The sequence below is a fragment of the Salmo trutta genome, chromosome 4 (assembly GCF_901001165.1).
Source record: "Salmo trutta chromosome 4, fSalTru1.1, whole genome shotgun sequence".
NCBI lineage: Eukaryota > Metazoa > Chordata > Actinopteri > Salmoniformes > Salmonidae > Salmo > Salmo trutta.
The window spans coordinates 33,544,883-33,564,759 of record NC_042960.1 but is presented as its reverse complement, the minus strand read 5'-3'; the positions used below and the strand labels follow the sequence as shown (position 1 = coordinate 33,564,759).

Here is a 19,877-nt window from a genome sequence, read left to right as displayed (position 1 = left end):
TTGCCTGATTTATTTTGATTTTCCCATGATGTCAAGGTGAGTTTGAAGGTAGGCCTTGAAATATATCCACAGGTACACCTCCAATTGACTCAAATTATGTAAATTAGCCTATCAGAAGCTTATAAAGCATAACATAATTTTCTGGAATTTTCCAAGCTGTTTAAACTTAGTGTATGTAAACTTCTGACCCACTGGAATTGCAATACAGTGAATTATAAGTGAATCTGTCTGTAAACAATTGTTGGAAAAATTACTTGTGTCATGCACAAAGTAGATGTCCTAACCGGCTTGCCAAAACTATCGTTTGTTAACAAGAAATGTGTGGAGTGGTTGAAAACAAGTTTTAATGACTCCAACATAAGTGTATGTAAACTTCCAACTATAACTGTATGTTCAAGGTGGGCATTTCTTAATAAAACAACTTTGAAGTACTGACCTTAGGCAAATCGATGTTGTTGGAGCTAGATTCCACAAAGCCTGACCTCTACTCCATGCCATTGGTGAAGTTAACCAGAAACACCCTTCACCGGAGTGGAGTTTAGTCTGCTACCGTTACTATAACGTTTAATACTAGTAGAAGTTACCCTTAGCTAGCCAAAGAAGAACAACCACGTCACCCTTATTCCCCACCGTCGCTAGCTAGTTCGTTTACATACTTTGTCATTTCTATCCTATCCATCAAAGTGTTTTTCTACACCCTGTTTAGTTTCACCATGTGTCACCCAATGTCTCTACAAATAGTTTTAAGAGTTAAGACAGTAGCAAGTATTTGCCATAAGATGTCACCACAGCACATGTTTTGTTCTGACTAGCTGGCTCTGTAAACTGGGCTGAAAATTACACTGAGGACTTGTGAACAAGCCTCAATCGATATCCATGGATTTTTTCCACACACCAGACAGAAGTAGACAAAACAGAGTAAATAAAGTAGGTGTTTGATACAGCATATTAACTCTCAATACCTTATACTCCACAGTAAATATCTCTGTGATTAGGCCTAACTACATGGGATGTCCACAAAGAGACCCAAGAGCACAGCCAGTATGGACAGTAAGGGGAAAGCCAAAGGTGTGTATGACCCCATATATAATAAGTATATGGTATAACCTCTTGAGTACATCTAACTTTGGATCACCATATTTATTCACCTTTTTATATGATGCTAATGCAATTTAAATGAAAAGTAAAATGAAAGTACATAAAGTATGACAATTGAACATTTCTGCTGTTTTGAATCCATGTAGACAAAAAGGCTGATGAGTCTCCTGTAGGAAGTGTTGCAGGGTCTGGTAAGATTTCTTTGACACATTATACAGGCTAACAGACATTTTCCTGAATGTTCCTGGCTCATTTTCTGTAGATCAAACTCATGATACTGCAATGGCTAACACTTAAATATAGAAAAATAAGCGGGGGACTGCCCTGGCATGAGTTCACTGAAATTCACTGGACTCTCTTCTACTGCTCCAGAAATGTAGACCACTGACACTATTTCTCTGATGTTTCCCATGAAATTCAATAAACCATTAGCAACCTGAATTCTGCTTTCCGAATAGGCCAGCGATGGGTCTCTAACACAAAGGGTTGTGTGAAAAAACGCTTTGCCTAAATTACTGCGGCCTTCGCTATAGTAGAATCTTACTATAGCCTGACTGATTTACAATTTGGTAACAAGGACATCATTTGCCTCTGAACGATCAAGTCTGTCTGATAAACATCAGCATGGTCTACATCTGGTTTCTCATCAATTCACATTACTATCGCAGCAGAAATAAACACAGTACTCTAACGTGTTCCTGTTCCAAAACAAACAGGACAGAGAACAGCTCTTTGCAAAGTACCCTCCTGATTGAATGGCAAGCCTGTATATGAATGCTTCCATTTGTGTGAGAGGGCCTGGCTCCTACGATACATGTCATTCACTCAGAGAGATACTAAGGGTTTACTCTCAAACAGTGATGTAATGTGCACAATAAACTCATCAGTGCTGACTCTTTGTGGGGGAAAAAACCTGTATACCCTCTGCATGCTTTTGATGTGAGCAAGGGTGTACTGTTGCAGACCCTGTGGACATACACATGACTACTGGTATAATATATCTTTTTTTACAACTCAATCTCATCCCTACATTGTCAGAGGCAGAGCTGCTTTCATGTACTGTATTTCAACGCCACCCCTGCAAACATGCTTTTGGTAATATGTCTCAATTATAAGTCTTAACAAATGCAGGCCAGACCAGCAGAGGAAAGGGGTATCTTTTTACTTTAGATTAGGTCATCGGATCTTGTGTAAAGGGAACATGAGAGCGTTATGCACTTGGGAGGGTCGTCTTAGCTGATGCAGTATGACACAGCCCTATAGAATATAATGTGTTGGAGTTGCTCTGGAGAATAGTTTAAGTTATAGGCTAAGTATGCTTGGTCTGTCTTTTGTAATTTAAAAAGGTGTTTTAGACAAAGTTCAATAGTTGAGCATTTAAACTACATGATGATTCAATATGATTCACCTACTGTTTGTTGTTGTTGTGTGGGGGGGGGGGGGGGGGCGTTCTTAGCCACGGGAAGTAGGGCTGCTGCAGCAACCACTGAAAAGGATAAAAAAGAAAAAGAAATTGTAGACAAAAAAATGTTTGCTCACAAAATAGTGCACTGGGCATTTACAATTATTAGCAGAGCGACATAGCCATCTGTAGCACATGCATCAACAAAACTCATCTGCCACTAGCCATAGAGGAACTTTCTAGGGTCATATTCAGTAGGGCACACCATAGCAAAACATTTTGCCACGGAAAATATAAATAAGTGTTCTTATTGGACAAATTCCATAAACAGTCTGACCCTTGTCCCTCTCACTTCCCCATGACTTTGACCTCTGCCACCCAGGAGCTGTTTGGGTGTCGCTGTGATGAGGACGTCACTGGGGACAAGCCCTACAAGATCTTGAGGAAAGAGGACATCGTGCAGGACATGAGGATTAGGGCGGCTGTGTCTGATTAGGGCGGCTGTGATTAGGGCGGCTGTGCCCACCAGATGGTGCTGGTAGGCTGATCTAAGTCCTTATTTTCATGCAATATCCTTCCAACCAAGATGATGGTTGAATCAGAGATCTCATGATTAGGTTGAGGGGTCTAGGTATAACGCAAACGTCTAGCAACCCAAAGGTTGCGATTTTGAATCTCATCGCGGACAGCTTTAGCATTTTAGGTAGCAACTTTTCAACTGCTTTTAAGCTACTTCGCAACTACTTAGCATATTAGCTAACCCTAACTCTAACCCTAACCTTAACCCTTTTAGCCAACCCTTCCCCTAACACTAACCCTTAAACCTAACTCCAAAACTTAACCCTAACCTTAACTCTAACCCCTAAGCCTAACTCCTAGCCTAGCTAATGTTAGCCAGCTAGCTAACGTTTGCCACCTAGCTAGAATTTGTAACATATTATACGTTTTGCAAATTTGTAACATATTGTACGTTTTGCAAATTCGTAACCTATTGTTCGAAATGGACATCCCCAAACGTAACATATTATACTAAATCGAGGGTCTCGGATTTACGCAGAGAATAATACAAAATGCTCTGAGACCAGGTTGTGGTCCCAGATCTGTTTTTAACCATAAGAGATAGCAAGACGGCACAAACACGTCTGGGAAAGGGCTACCTAGTACCCACCTTTCACTCTATTTCTGATAGAGTCAAAATATATAAAGACCCATCTTACACTTCTTACTCCACCTAGCATCCACCTTTCCTGTGTTTTGTAGCATGCCCCAACACTAGACTAGATCATTAAATATCACTCCGCTGTGTGGTGTAGTGCCGTTTCCATAGTGACGTGTGGGTGGTTGTTTGTCCTCTCTAACACCCTGTGACAACAACTCAGGCTCTTACTGACCCAGACCCCCCCTGCCCTTGTTAATGATCTTGTGCTAATACTGTTAATGTCTTACTCACAATGACACACATTTTGATCATTTAGAGTTAAAAATCATGACCAAATGTTAAAATTATGTTGAGTCTAAAGTTTTAAATAGATATCACTGTTTTAGTCAGTGTACTTCTGCTCTGGTTTAAAAGTATCATATTTCTAACACCCGCATGTTATGCAAACCTGCAATTCCCTGTGTGCAGTGCACTGTGCACTCAATGACCTTTCTTGTGTGTGATAAAACAGGACTACCCTTAGGATGAGCTCCTCCTGGTCTACGGCAGGGACTTAATCTACGTATCCAGCTTCTACCTGCTTCTAAAAGTGGAAGCAAAGGACAGGCACCTAAAGGTGAGTCCATTTATTACCAGTAATCTTCTAGTCAGAATAATATTTTTTTTTGTTCAAATATTTTTTATTGAACACACACAAGAATGGTGTATAGGTATAAAAGACACGTTTTTACAGTTCTTATCTAAACATAAGAGAACAGACATTAACCAAAAGACCCAGAGTTCTGGGCACAAAACAAATATTACAAAACAAGACATACAGAACAAGGACAGGTAGAAAGAAAAAAGGGTCGATGTAACCCCCCACTTATACCCCCCTTTATCCCCCCCCCTTATTCCACCCTATTCCCCTCCCAACTGCTCGGGTGGCGGGGACAGCACATGCTGCCCAAAGGTAGATTACCATATGACAATTGAGAGTGCGTTAAAAAGTGCAAATTCACAGCGCCGACTGGTCCAAGTAAGAGAGGAAAGGCTGCCAGATTTGATCAAATGTTGATAATTTATTGTTCAGAATATATCTAATTCTTTCTAAGTGTACAGTGTTTGCCAATTCGCTGAGCCATTATTTGGTAGACGGCGCTTCTCTCTTTTTCCGAAACAACAAGATACATTTTTTTGCCGTAATGAGACTGTAAGAGATGAGTTGTTTTTGGGAGTTGGTTAATCCGTTTAGGGAATCAGACACTCCCAGGATTATCAGAAGCGGGTCTGGGTCTATTGAAGTCTCCAGAACTTCAGAGAGGACCCCAAAAATTCCACACCAATACCCATACAAGTTAGAGCATAGGGCAAAGCAGTAGAGTAGTGTACCCTGCTCAGCCTGACATGTATCACACATAGGGGATGTACCAGGAAATATCCTATGCAGTTTGGTTTTGGAATAGTGTAATCTGTGTAATACCTTGAATTGTATGAGACGATGTCTGGAGTTAATGGAGCAGGTGTGGATATACTCCAAGCTATCCTCCCAGTCTGCCACCGAAATATCAGTCCCTAGTTCTTCCTCCCATTTTGCCTTAATGGCATCAGTAGAGGGTGCGCTAACTAATTGAAAAGCGTCATATATACGAAATATCAGTTTGTCTGAGTTGGAGCATATTTTTATGCATCCGTCAAACATGGAAGGTTTAGCATTCCCAAATGTTGGGAGGTGTTTTCTAACATAGTCTCTAATCTGTAGGTATCTGAAAAAGTTACTTCTGGGAAGATTATAAGTTTCCCTCAGCGATTCAAAGGAAGCAAAGGTCCCTCCTATATATAAATCCCCTATGGTACTTATCCCCAACTCTCCCCATCGCTCAAAGGTGTTATCAAGGTTAGAGGGGGCAAAGGAGGGATTCCTGGCAACAGGAAGCATGAATGATATTGGTCTAAGATCAAAGTGGACTTTAATTTGCTTCCAGATTCGGACTGTGCTATGTATAATAGGATTGTTACGGTAAAGTGACATCTCCAGATTGACAGGTGACAAAATCACAGCACCAATAGAGAAGGGGTGATACTCCTCACGCTCCATACTAAGCCAGCTGGGTGGCGGGTGTGCGTCATCCAGCAAAAACGTAACAGCGCGGAGGTTGGCGGCTCAGTAGTAAAATATAAAGTTTGGGGGAGACAATCCTTCTTCCATCTTGGATTTACAGAGGTGTTTTTTACCTATCCTGTGTGTTTTATAATCCCAGATGAAAGGATTGATAATAGAGTCCAGTTGTTTATGAAAGGATTTAGGTATGAATATTGGGATGTTCTGGTATAGGTAGAGCAGTTGTGGGAGGAAGACCATTTTAATGGCATTAATTCTTCCGAGCAGAGAAATTGGGAGAGTTCTCCAAAATTGTATGTTTGCCTTGAGTTTTTGCATCAGAGAGGGGAAATTCTCTTTAAATAGTAAGGAGTATTGTTTGGTAACTACAATTCCAAGGTAGGTACATTTTTCTGAAGATAGCTTAACTGGAAGATTAATTCACTCTTGTTCCAATTTATTCTGTATCCCGAGAAGGTACCAAACAAATTAATCACCTCCAGAATAGCTGGAATACTATCTTGGGGTTCTGTTACATAGAGGAGAATGTCATCTGCTTATAGGGAAATCTTATTTAGAGTATCTTTAGTATTATAGCCGTGTATTGCTGCATGAGATCTGATCGCTTGAGCGAGAGGTTCAATAATTAGGGCGAAGAGCATAGGTGACAGCGCACAACCCTACCTTGTCCCTCTGTAAAGGTTAAATCGGGGCGACAATGATTGGTTAATGAGTATTCTCGCACAGGGGTTCCTATATAAAAGCTGGATCCACTTTATGAACCCATCTCCAATATTACATTTCTGTAGGACCTTGAATAGATAGGGCCACTCAACTTGGTCAAAGGCCTTTTCGGCGTCAAGAGATATAACGGCAAGGTCCACGTTAGGTAACCTCTGAGAATACATAATGTTGAATAGGCGCCTGAGATTGAAGAATGAGTTTCTGTTAGGGATAAAGCCGGTCTGGTCCGAATGGACCAATTTGCTAATTAAAGTGCTAAGCCTGTTAGCCAAAGTTTTTGCTAAAATCTTTTGGTCTGTATTAAGGAGGGATATTGGTCTGTATGACCCTACCTCTTCCGGATCCTTACCCTTCTTATGTATAACTGTAATAAACGCCTCATCCAAAGTGGATGGGAGCGCTCCATCCTCGTTGGCCTGAACCAACATTTTGTGTAGGTAGGGAGAGAGCATGTTGCTGAATGTTTTGTAGAATTCACCAGGGTATCCATCTCTTTAGAGATTTTATTGTTTCTCTAATTTCTTCAAGAGATATTTCCTTATTCAGGAAGTTAGAGTCTTCCTGGTTCAGAGCAGGATTACAGTCCTCCAAAAAGTTTTGCATAATTAAGGGGTTAGGATCTGCTTTAGATGTATATAAAGTCTCATAAAACTGACAAAATCTGTCATTTATGTCTTTGGGGGAAGAGAGTAATTCCCCAGATACAGATTTAACTTTGTGAATCATTCGGTCACTCACATTCTTTCGAAGTTGTCTGGCGAGTAGTTTGTGTGGTTTGTCACCAAACTCAAAATATTTTTGCTTGGCATAGAGAAAAGATTTAGCAATTTTAGCAGAGAGGATCTGATTGTATTTAAATTTTAAAGACATCATTTTTGTTATGTTTCTCCATAGAAGGGTGTCTAGCATTCTCCCTATCCAGTTCGTGAATTTGTCCCTCCAGTTCTACCAATTCTCTTCTGTTTTGCCTACTCCTGGCAGTCTGAAAGGAGATGATACAGCCTCTCAAATAAGCCTTCAGCGTTTCCCACAGTAATGCTGGGGAAGTCTCTGTGTTGTCGTTGGTATCAAAGAAAAATGTAATTTGGTCTTTAAGATGTTCACAGAATGTTGGTTCTGTGAGGAGCTGAGGATTCAACCTCCAGACCCTCTCGTTTGGTACGATGTCACCCAATCTCAGGGAGAAGGTGAGTGGACTGTGGTCAGAGATTATAATATCATGATATCTCACATTACAGGTATAGGGGAGTAGTTTAGCATCAACCAAAAAGTTGTCAATTCGAGTATAAACATTGTGAACATGAGAGTAAAAGGAGTATTCCCTACCCGTAGGGTTAGAGATCCTCCATATATCAAATAAGTTCACATTTTTTGTGTAGGTATTCAAGAATTCGCTTGAATAGGAGGTAGGGGTTCGCCGGGTAGAGGATCTATCCAAATATTGGTCTAGTACACAGTTAAGGTCCCCTCCAATGACCAGGTTAGTATGGGAGATATCTGGAATCAGGGCAAGGACTCTTTTGAAAAAAGAGGGGTTATCAATGTTTGGCCCATAGATATTTAGTAGAGTTACAGAAGTAGAGTGGATCTCTCCTATCACGATCACATAACGACCCTCTTTATCCACAATAGTGGTTTTATGTAGAAAGGGAATTCCTTTCCGTACCAGAATCGCTGTGCCTCTCGTTTTGGCAGAGAAGTTAGAGTGATACACTTACCCCACCCACTTACATTTAAGTCTGTTATGAGAATTGTTTTTCACATGGGTTTCTTGCAAGAATATAATATCAGACGAGAGTGCTTTCAAGTGGGCTAGGACCTTGCCTCTCTTAATTGGTTCGTTTAAACCCTTGACATTCCAGGAAGTGAATGTAAGCCCCGCCCTCCTCTCATTTGTAGTTCCTATGGTGGCCTGCATAACATGTAAGTTACTAAAAAGGTAAGAAAGCGCACCAAACCATCACGATCAGCATATGTAGCACCTACACCCGAGCAGTATCCATTGGACAGCTCAGTGTGTTACATGTTTGTTGAGACCGTTTAGTACGGTTTCACCCGTTATGGTATAGTATGGGTTCGAGTCCATGAGCAGACCCTAACACACAATGACAAGGCACTCTAACCTGTACGGGGGATTGGCGTATATTCCCGGATAAACTTCTCTGCGTCCAAAACCGACGAGAGCCAAATCTTCTCCCCGGAAGGCGGGGTAATTCTTAGTCTTGCAGGGAAGAGCAAGGCTGGGCGAAGATGGAGTTTGTAGATTTTGGTCTTGACATCTCTGTAGCCGGCGCGGTGCTTTGCCACATCGGGCGCATAATCCTCATATACACAGAAGGGGTGCCCTTTATGTAACATGTTGCCCCTCATTCGAGCCTTGCGCCGGATAAGATCCTTGGTCTTGAAACTGTGACAACAGATAATTACTTGGCGAGGACGTTGGCCCGGTCGAGGCACTGGGACCAGGGCGCGATGTGCATGGTCCTGTTGGGGACCTGAAGCCAAAATATCCGATCCCATTGCATCCTTCAATAGCTTGGCGAAGAAGTCGGTGGGGCGAGAGCCCGGCTCCACCCCCTCTGCCAGACCAACAACGCAAAGGTTATGACGTCTGGATCGGCCCTCCAGGTCGACCACTTTCACAGAAAGCCTCTGCACACTATCCTGCAATGACGTGCATTGCTTCTCTAACTCGTCGATCCTACCAGCGTTGAATTCAGAAGCTTTCTCAAGGTCTACAATACTCTGGCCCTGCGAGGCGACCGTTCGAATGGTGCTCTCAATTTTAGTGTCCAGTTCAGCAATAGTAGCCTTAAGATCCTCAGCTATAGCAACACGTAGTTCTCCCAAAGCCCGGGTAAGTTCTGTAAGTGTCACGTTGTTACCTGTGCCCTCCGCCATGTCTGTCTCGTTGTTTGGCGGGGAGTAGGCCTCCGAAGTGGATTTATTGTCCTTTGGTCGCTTATTACTCGGCATTTTCACATAGAAAGTTACAATATTGTATTAGAAAGAAACGTTTGTTGTAAAAAGTGCCATAAAGTAGGTTAGGTTAGATTATTTCGCAAAAAAGTTGCAGGAGCCTCTCACACACAGCCGTTCACTCCAACATGCTAGCTCCGCCCCAGAATAATATATTTTTTAAACAGTGTGTATTCTGCACGTACTCTGTGACATACAGGAGACAATCACGTTTTACTACTGTATATAAATGAATTATAAAGAATAATGAAATGAAAATAAATGATCAAACTCAAAACAGCTCATGAAGAATATCATCATTCCTATTCTCATCATTTATAATGTGTGTCTGACTCATGCAGCTCATAGTGGCTGTGTGGGATGAGGAGGCTTTGGAGCGAGAGTCATCTGAAGTGTTTGCCGCACAAATTCAACAATGAGTTGTTTGGAAGGAATCGGTGACAGTGGCTAACCGCAAGCATTGCAACTGGTAATTCAGACTGGGAAAATACGTTTTGAACGGTCATCCAATTCGGAATTGTAAATCTTTTTCTTTGATGACAAAATTTGCTGATGAAGGACCGCCGCTCACAACAAGGTCAGTCCAAAAATGTCTTATATGTTGCTACATAAATTATGTAATATGCCAGAGAGATATGGTCAGTCATATCAGCTATATTTTTTTAAAAAGCGAGGCTGAATGAATTGTTTCACTGCCAGACAAGGCTCCGCTGATAGCCAGGTGTAGCAGTGGTAAGCTGTTGGGACAGCTTTATGTAGGCTCTAACAGTTTGTGGGCACCGCTTGTCACCGTTATAGTGCAATTAATGTATTGTTTAGTGTTGTGTAGTGGCTTTGCTGGCATGCATCCCACTTTCATTTTTTTGCCCCACCAAGATTTACATGCTAAAATCACAAATGAGTACTGCATTCTGAATGAAATTACTTGTAGCTATTGGCCAGTAAGTTACTGCAGAGTTTCAGGACTAGATTTAGTAAAACTCCTAAAATACAGTATATTACCATTTTGTGTGGTGGTACAGAATTCTTAATCATGGGTTCAACAAATATAGCCACTTACAAGGTACGCCTTAAAATATGTTAATGAGCCAGAGACTCTTTCCAGCACACACAACATTTTCATTCTACATTGTTTTACTTTTGAAATTACAGAAAGGTCTTACAGTGTGCTGTAAAACAAATGTATGGTATTTTACGGTGCATTATACGGTAATCTGCTGTATTCAGTTTATACAGTATCATAATGTTGATTAATACAGTAAATGACAGATCAAATTACAAAAGTGGCTAACAGTGTAAGGATTACATTAAAAACGACCCAGCTGCTCTGTCAACCCAGCGTGAAAGTAAAAAATACCCAACTGATGGTTAAATTAACCCATGTTTGGTATAATCGCAACAAGCCAACATGTTGGGTTATTCACGCAACCCAACTGTCTTGGTCAAAAATAACCCAGCGTGTGTTCTGTCCAATATTTATGAAAAAATATACAAATATGCACATCCAACTTATCAGGTGCAGGACAGAAGTACGTGTCATGACGAAGATCTAACTCGGATCAACATTTTTTATTTTTTGTGTGTCTGATTAAATCACCATCGAAGCATAGCAGAGTTGCAGACATTTCTTTTTTCTCTGTCCAATATTTACCCAGCACTGGGTTACCAAAGAACACAAATTGGGTTGTTTTTAAACCGGCATTTTGTAGGTGTTGAGATACAGGTGTTGACACACTCTGACTAATAAACTTCTTTGTGCTGTTGTCATCTCAGGTTGTGTTATGGGATATATCCGCCCACGTAGGACAATTACAGAGTACACGCACCAGCAGTGGAAATAACATCGCAACGAACACTAACGTACAACCCAATGTCCTAAAAACACTGACTTGATCCCAGTGGTATACCTCATGTGAGGTCATTGTTAAGTCTATCAGGAGTCACATTTCTGTTTCATTATATTCACTTCAGTCTAGATCCCCAGTTCTAAGAGTTAGCGTTAAAGCTCTGTGACACAGTGTGATGATGATAAGTTGGCTCGTGGCTCACTGAGTTTCTCTTCGTCCTCAGCCTTTAAAATAATTAAATGGGATTGCAGCGGTCCTGATGGTCCTTTTCAAGCCAACCCTGATGATCACAACAAACCAAACCTAACCCACATACTCAGGCAACCTAGCCCCACAAACTTCAACTCTGGCCAGGCCTTAACAAAGCCTGTTACAAGGGGAACATTACTACAACATTGTAGACTATCTCTGCCCTAACCTAACCTTATACACTGGCAAAACAGACCTAATTAGAACACAGCAAGTGTTTAAAACAAAGTCAACACTGTGAGTGTTGTCTGTGGACCCATATAGAGACCGGAACAGTGTTAAATTAACACACTGCCTAGTGTAAAGCCTTATTCAGATATTTCCCAGAGTGCCTTGCCTTTCGAGTAAATTGTAGACTGGACACTTCTGATCTCCAGCACCATGGGTACCCATACAGTTAACTACACATTCTTTTTTTATGCACTCCTGCACACTTTTCACATCACTGCTGCAACGTGACCATAAGCCTTTCACCTAAAACACCATGATGGGTTTGGGAAAAAAGCTTGGGAGGAATAACTGACACAGTCTAACTTGACTTTGTCAGGAAAATACTCTGCACCAAATCTCAGCAGGACAGACAGTGTCTTTCTTCTCTGTTTCACCATGCTTTCCACCGGTTCTGCGTCACAGCATGGAGAAGACTAAGCTATGCGACTGCCTAAAGCATCTAAACTGAAACAACCATTTCAGTAACATGTGCAATAAATCCAAGTAACATATTGAATTAGTTAGAAACATTTTTGTAATTTATATTTGAGTAGCATAAGATTAATTAATTAATCAATCAAACACAAACATAGATTTTGAAACAAGTATCAAGTATGAAGACAAAGAAAGAAAGATGCTCATCAGAGAACAGGGTATAACAAACAATTATAAAAATATACCTGCAGTAGAGCATGCTGGTAATGATAATATTATAATGACGGATGTGGTTCAAAGTGATGGGTGTGATTTTTACACCCCTGTATTAGTTAAATACGTATGGCATTGTGTTAAATAAGTATTTTATTTATTGACAGCATATTCACTTAGGACCTAATTTCGTGAATTCCATGGATCTGAAAAAGGGTGAATGCAACAACCATGTCTGTGTCACTAACAAATACTGTAAGGCCATGGGTGGTAAACTCTAGAATTTACTCAAAATGCAAGGCACTCGAATAAGGCTTGAGTAAGGCTTTACACTAAGCAGTGTGTTAATGTAACACTTTTCCAGTGTCTATATGGGTCCACAGACTCCACACTTTGTTGATTTAACACTCTCAGTGTATTTTGTTTTCCAACACTGGATAATTTGCTTTGTAACCATACAACCTGGTGAGCCCAAAGCCATTGCCATCTCCATCCCATATGGAGGTGGTCTCACGAGTGGCGCAGCAGTCTAAGGCACTGCATTGTAGTGCTAGAGGCATCACTACAGACCCTGGTTCGTTCCCAGGCTGTGTCACAACCGGCCGTGATCGGGAGTCCCATAGGGCGGCGCACAATTGGCCCAGTGTCTTCAGGGTTAGGGAAGGGTTTGGCCAGTGGAGTAGGCCGTCATTGTAAATAAGAATTTGTTCTTAACTGACTTGCCTAGTTAAATTAAATAAATATCCAACCTTCATAAGTCTCTATCTCAGTTTATTACACACTTAGAAGTAAAAGAGCCTCGAAGAACATTTTGGGGTTCAAAAGATTGCCGCACAGTTGTTTTTTATTGTCACATACACCAGATAGGTGCAGTGAAATATGATGTTTTGCAGGGTCAGCCATAATAGTAGTACAGCACTACTGGAGCAAATTAGGGTTAAGTGCCTTGCTCAAGGGCACATCAACAGATTTGTCACCTTGTCGGTTCAGGTATTCAAACCATTGACCATTTGCTTACTGTCCCAAAGCACTAACCAGTAGGCTGCCTGCCGCCATTTGAGCAACCCCTCTGTAAAGGTTCAAATAGAATCCTTTTTGTGATGGGAGGGATAACATTTTTAACCTTTTAAATAGTATATTGTAGTGGCGACAGCCTATCATAAGATTGGAAGCGTGGCTTATTGGACATCTGGCATTCAGATAGTTACTTTTGGCCACCCGTGAGTGTAAATGTCATTCCTGTTCATAATGTTAAAGGTCATGAACAGTCAATATCATGTTATTCAGTAAATTGAATGATATTTGGATGAACCATATCAAAGTAGGAAAAATGACTGTTGATCAAGTTTGATCAAAAAGTTACTGTGCCCCTCCCCCATGTCAAACACTTGGATTCAGGAGGCGGGATTATTGAGGGGATAGGGTGACATCACCCTAACTATCATTTTAATACACCAATGGTAACATGATTTATTTATTTATTTCACCTTTATTTAACCAGGTAGGCAAGTTGAGAACAAGTTCTCATTTACAATTGCGACCTGGCCAAGATAAAGCAAAGCAGTTCGACACATACAACAACAGAGTTACACATGGAGTAAAACAAACATAGTCAATAATATAGTAGAAAAATAAGTCTATATACAAAGTGAGCAAATGAGGTGAGATAAGGGAGGTAAAGGCAAAAAAGGCTATGGTGGCAAGGTAAATACAATATAGCAAGTAAAACACTGGAATGGTAGATTTGCAGTGGAAGAAAGTGCAAAGTAGAAATAGAAATAATGGGCTGCAAAGGAGCTAAAAAATAAATACAGTAGGGGAAGAGGTAGTTGTTTGGGCTAAATTATAGATGGGCTATGTACAGGTGCAGTAATCTGTGAGCTGCTCTGACAGCTGGTGCTTAAAGCTAGTGAAGGAGATAAGTGTTTCCAGTTTTAGAGATTTTTGTAGTTCGTTCCAGTCATTGGCAGCAGAGAACTGGAAGGAGAGGCGGCCGAAGGAGGAATTGGCTTTGGGGGTGACCAGAGAGATATACCTGTGGGAGCGCGTGCTACAGGTGGGTGCTGCTATGGTGACCAGTGAGCTGAGATAAGGGGGAACTTTACCTAGCAGGGTCTTGTAGATGACCTGGAGCCAGTGGGTTTGGCGACGAGTATGAAGCGAGGGCCAGCCAACGAGAGTGTACAGGTCGCAGTGGTGGGTAGTATATGGGGCTTTGGTGACAAAACGGATGGCACTGTGATAGACTGCATCCAATTTATTGAGTAGGCTATTGGAGGCTATTTTGTAAATGACATCGCCGAAGTCGAGGATCGGTAGGATGGTCAGTTTTACGAGGGTATGTTTGGCAGCATGAGTGAAAGATGCTTTGTTGCGAAATATGAAGCCAATTCTAGATTTAACTTTGGATTGGAGATGTTTGTGTCTGGAAGGAGAGTTTACAGTCTAACCAGACACCTAGGTATGTGTAGTTGTCCACATATTCAAGTCAGAACCGTCCAGAGTAGTGATGCTGGACGGGCAGGCAGGTGCAGCCAGCGATCGGTTGAAGAGCATGCATTTAGTTTTACTTGTATTTAAGAGCAGTTGGAGGCCACGGAAGGAGAGTTGTATGGCATTGAAGCTCATCTGGAGGGTAGTTAGCACAGTGTCCAAAGACGGGCCAGAAGTATACAGAATGGTGTCGTCTGCGTAGAGGTGGATCAGAGACTCACCAGCAGCAAGAGCGACATCATTGATGTATACAGAGAAAAGAGTCGGCCCAAGAATTGAACCATGTGGCACCCCCATAGAGACTGCCAGAGGCCCAGACAACAGGCCCTCCGATTTGACACACTGAACTTTATCAGAGAAGTAGTTGGTGAACCAGGCGAGGCAATCATTTGAGAAACCAAGGCTGTTGAGTCTGCCGATGAGGATGTGGTGATTGACAGAGTCGAAAGCCTTGGCCAGGTTAATGAATACGGCTGCACTGTATTGTTTCTTATTGATGGTGGTTAAGATATCATTTAGGACCTTGAGCGTGGCTGAGGTGCACCCCTGACCAGCTCGGAAACCAGATTGCATAGCGGAGAAGGTGCGGTGGGATTCGAAATGGTCGGTTATCTGTTTGTTGACTTGGCTTTCGAAGACTTTAGAGAGGCAGGGTAGGATAGATATAGGTCTGTAGCAGTTTGGGTCAAGAGTGTCACCCCCTTTGAAGAGGGGGATGACCGCAGCTGCTTTCCAATCTTTGGTAATCTCAGACGACACGAAAGAGAGGTTGAACAGGCTAGTAATAGGAGTTGCAACAATTTCGGCAGATCATTTTAGAAGGAAAGGGTCCAGATTGTCTAGCCCGGCTGATTTGTAGGGGTCCAGATTTTGCAGCTCTTTCAGAACATCAGCTTACTGGATTCGGGAGAAGGAGAAATGGGGAAGGCTTGGGCGAGTTGCTGTGGGGGGTGCAGTGCTGTTGACCGGGGTAGCCAGGTGGAAAATGCTTATTGAAATTTTCAATTATAGTGGATTTATCGGTGGTGACAGAGTTTCCTATCCTCGGTGCAGTAAGCAGCTGGGAGAAGGTGCTCTTATTCTCCAAGGACGTTACAGTGTCCCAGAACTTTTTTTAGTTTGTGTTGCAGGAAGCAAATTTCTGCTTGAAAAAGCTAGCTTTGGCTTTTCTAACTGCCTGTGTATATTGGTTTCTAACTTCCCTGAAAAGTTGCATATCACGGGGGCTGTTCGATGCTAATGCAGAACGCCACAGGATGTTTTTGTGTTGGTTAAGGGCAGATGATAATGACAATGTCTTACCTAATTTAAATAAGTACTTCCAACATCTGAGAAGTACTGAAATGGAAATTAACCTTCATCAAGCATTGATGGTTTCCAGCCAATTGTATAGAAAATAGATGAACTACTCAAGGTTTTAAAAGTTTTAGTTCAGTTTATTCATTTTACCATTTTAAAAAACAAGCACACATAAAACTTAAAAAAGCCATACATGCACATGAATAAAATCATTGAGGATAACACACAAAGTCTGGGACTTATTTCCATTGTGGTCCTCTTGAGACAAGATGGCTAGACAAGATTGAACACAGTATGGCAGTGAAATAATAAAACAGAGAAGAAGAACATCTATCTCATCATTCCAGTTACATCATAGGGGTTATTCATATGGGCACAGAAGACATCAAACATATTTTTACTTCATTTTTAAAGCTGCCCAGAGAGGATGTTGTTTTTATGGGCAGAGACAACTCATTCCATTCTGAGGCTCCAGTATACACGAAAGTACTTTTCCCAGCATTACTCCTGAACCTGTATAAGCACACATCAGCAACACCTGATCTGGTGCTGTGATTGTGTGCATCCCTTACACGAGGAAAGTAATCACTTAGATATCTGGGCGCAGGACCATAAATACTCCTGTAAACCAAACCTAGTCTAATCTGGGACACCCTAGCCTCAACAGGCAGCCAGTTTAGTTCCTGGAAGCAGCTCCTGCCTATGTGAGTATGTGGACTCACCTTCAATACTACCCTGATCAGCTTATTCTGGGCTATCTGGAGCTTCCCCTTCATAAATTTAGATAAGCCCCCAAACCAGGAAGTACTAGCATAGTCAAAATGGCATTGAATGAGGGCACTGGCTAGCACTTTCACTCCTTATCCTTATCAAGCAGCTTGGACATTCTAGCCAAAAACTTAGTCCTGGCATTAACCTTCCCTAGCACCTTATTGGCCATGCTCACACCTTCCAAGCTTCCATCAAGGATACATCCCAAGTAGCTAACAGAGGTTTTAGTAGTCAGCACCTCACCCCCTAACTACACTCTGATTTCAGACAACCTACACAATTTAGGTCTGGATCCAAAAATAATTGCTTCAGTTTTCCCTAAGTGCAGAGATGGCTTACCAAGCCATTTGCGACACTATTTATCCAAGGCAAAGATACCTATATGTCTCTCCTTTCATCTGTGTCTGGTGTTAGCTAGTTACTGACTAGCTAGGTCTTCAGCCAGCATGGAACAAAAGGGGGGAAAGGGTCGTTTAAAACTCTGACGCAGTTGTCATGTCAACGCATCCATCATTGCGTCTGTGAACCGCTGAACAAGAGCCATGCCAAACGGGAAATGCATAAAAAAAAAAATTGTTATCATTGATGCAATGTTGCTTGAGGTGATTTTACTGCAACTATGCTCACCACATCCATTATTCTTGTCATAGGCATTTCAAAGAGCTGTCAGTCGAGGTGAGCTGATGAATATAAGGTCCCCACCCACTCAGCCTGTCTTTTCAAACTTCCTGGTAGTTAGCCATGAGAGAAAAATAAATGTTCTCATATGTTTTGACATTTTGCATGTGAATCAGAATGACTGTTTAAACTAAACTGAACATTTTTGTGTTCCTCTCTCTACACGCTTTTCTCTCTCTTTGATTTTATTTTCTTTCGACCGACTAGGGGACAGTGCTAGTAACAGTGACTTGACTGCGGCTGGTGCTGTTCCCCTAGTCCATGGACCTCTCCGACACCTGAAGGACTGGGGACGAAGGAAAGGTAACAGTCTAGTCCCCCCGGACCCTCTGAGCAGCCTTCACCACTCATATCACCCTCAATCCCTCCACCAAGACAGTTCAGGGGGCCACCAGGCAGTCAATGGTGAGGCATGCCAAGACCTGTGAACAGCCAAGAACCACCGAATAACATAAACTACCCGCCAGAAGCCCTCAACCCCAGTAACCCATCACCATGACCCTGAAAATACCATCAGAACAGAAAGACACACTCCAGATGGCTGTTCATGTTTACATCCCCACTAGGGAATCCATCCATAGACACCACAAGGTACGTAGAGAGAACTGCCCCCACGGATGCACTCACACTGAACACCCTTCCCACCTGTTTGTGAGTGCTCCGTGGCCAGGTGGGTCTAGGCCCTGTTTATTCCCTCTGTCCTCCAGCGTCCAGCCTTTGCACTTCCTCCAGCACCAGTCCCAGCATCAACTCAGTTCCCGGTTTCCAGTACCAGACCACGAAACGAGACACAGACCTTCACTTCACAGATTGTTCTTCCTCCCCTCTACAGACCCGGTACCCAGCCATGGTTACCAGCCCCTTCGTCAACCCTGGACACAGCATTGGCCACCACAACTGCTACCTCCACCCAGCCACTGAATATACATTTTTCTATGGTGTTCATCATTTTTTTCAGCATACCTTTTGATGAGCAGTTGATTAGATTTTGCTGCTATGATTTCATGACTTATTGATGTAATTCCTTATTATTTATTGAACTGTTTATTTACTGAATTATTGATTATCTTTTAACTTGATTGAAATGTGTACATGGTTTAACTTAATATACAGTATAATATAAATAATATTAACATTGCTGTTTACATATAGTAATAAAGTGGTAACACCTCCAACATTGGAATTTTCATAGGCTTTTGAGGAACACATACACCTCTATAAACATCACTGGAACTACAAATCTTTGTATCCAGCCTTAGCATGTACTTGACAGTACAACAAAACTGATGAACAGGAATTACATTTAATCTACTGGGTAGCCAAAAAAGATCTACAGTGCCTTGCAAAAGTATTCACCCCCTTGGTGATTTTCCTATTTTGGATTTTTATTTGGATTTCATGTAATGGACATACACAAAATAGTCCAAATTGGTGAAGTGAAATGAAAAAAAATTACTTTTTTTCAAAAAGATTATATAAAATAAAAAATGGAAAAGTAGTGCATGCATATGTATTCACCCCCTTTGCTATGAAGCCCCTAAATAAGATCTGGTGCAACCAATTACCTTCAGAAGTCACATAATTAGTTAAATAAAGTCCACCTGTGTGCAATCTAAGTGTCACATGATCTTAGTATACATACACCTGTTCTGAAAGGCCCCAGAGTCTGCAACACCACTAAGCAAGGGGCACCACTAAGCAAGAGGCACTATGAAGGCCAAGGAGCTATCCAAACAGGTCAGGGACAAAGTTGTGGAGAAGTACAGATCAGGGTTGGGTTATAAAAACTATCAGAAGCTTTGAACATCCCACAGAGCACCATTAATCCATTATTAAATAATGGAAAGAATATTGCACCACAACAAACCTGCCAATAGAGGGCCGCCCACCAAAACTCATGAACCAGGCAAGGAAGGCATTAATCAGAGAGGCAACAAAGAGACCAAAGATAACCCTGAAGAAGATGCAAAGCTCCACAGTGGAGATTGGAGTATCTGTCCATAGGACCACTTTAAGCCATACACTCCACAGAGCTGGGCTTTACGGAAGAGTGGCCAGAAAAAAATAAGCAAACATGTTTGGTGTTCACCAAAAGGTATGTGGGAGACTCCCCAAACATATGGAAGAAGATACTCTGGTTAGATGAGACTAAAATTTAGCTTTTTGGCCATCAAGGAAAAAACTCTGTCTGGCGCAAACCCAACACCTCTCATCACCCAG

General features: G+C 41.8%; 1 long non-coding RNA gene across 1 annotated transcript; it reads left to right on the top strand.

Annotated features, from left to right (window-relative positions):
* The first annotated feature begins 4,187 nt into the window (after positions 1-4,187).
* On the top strand, positions 4,188-18,832 carry LOC115192257 (uncharacterized). The gene is made up of 2 exons (XR_003877907.1): positions 4,188-4,275; positions 17,865-18,832. It is a non-coding gene; the product is annotated as an uncharacterized LOC115192257 (long non-coding RNA).
* The last annotated feature ends 1,045 nt before the right edge of the window (positions 18,833-19,877 follow it).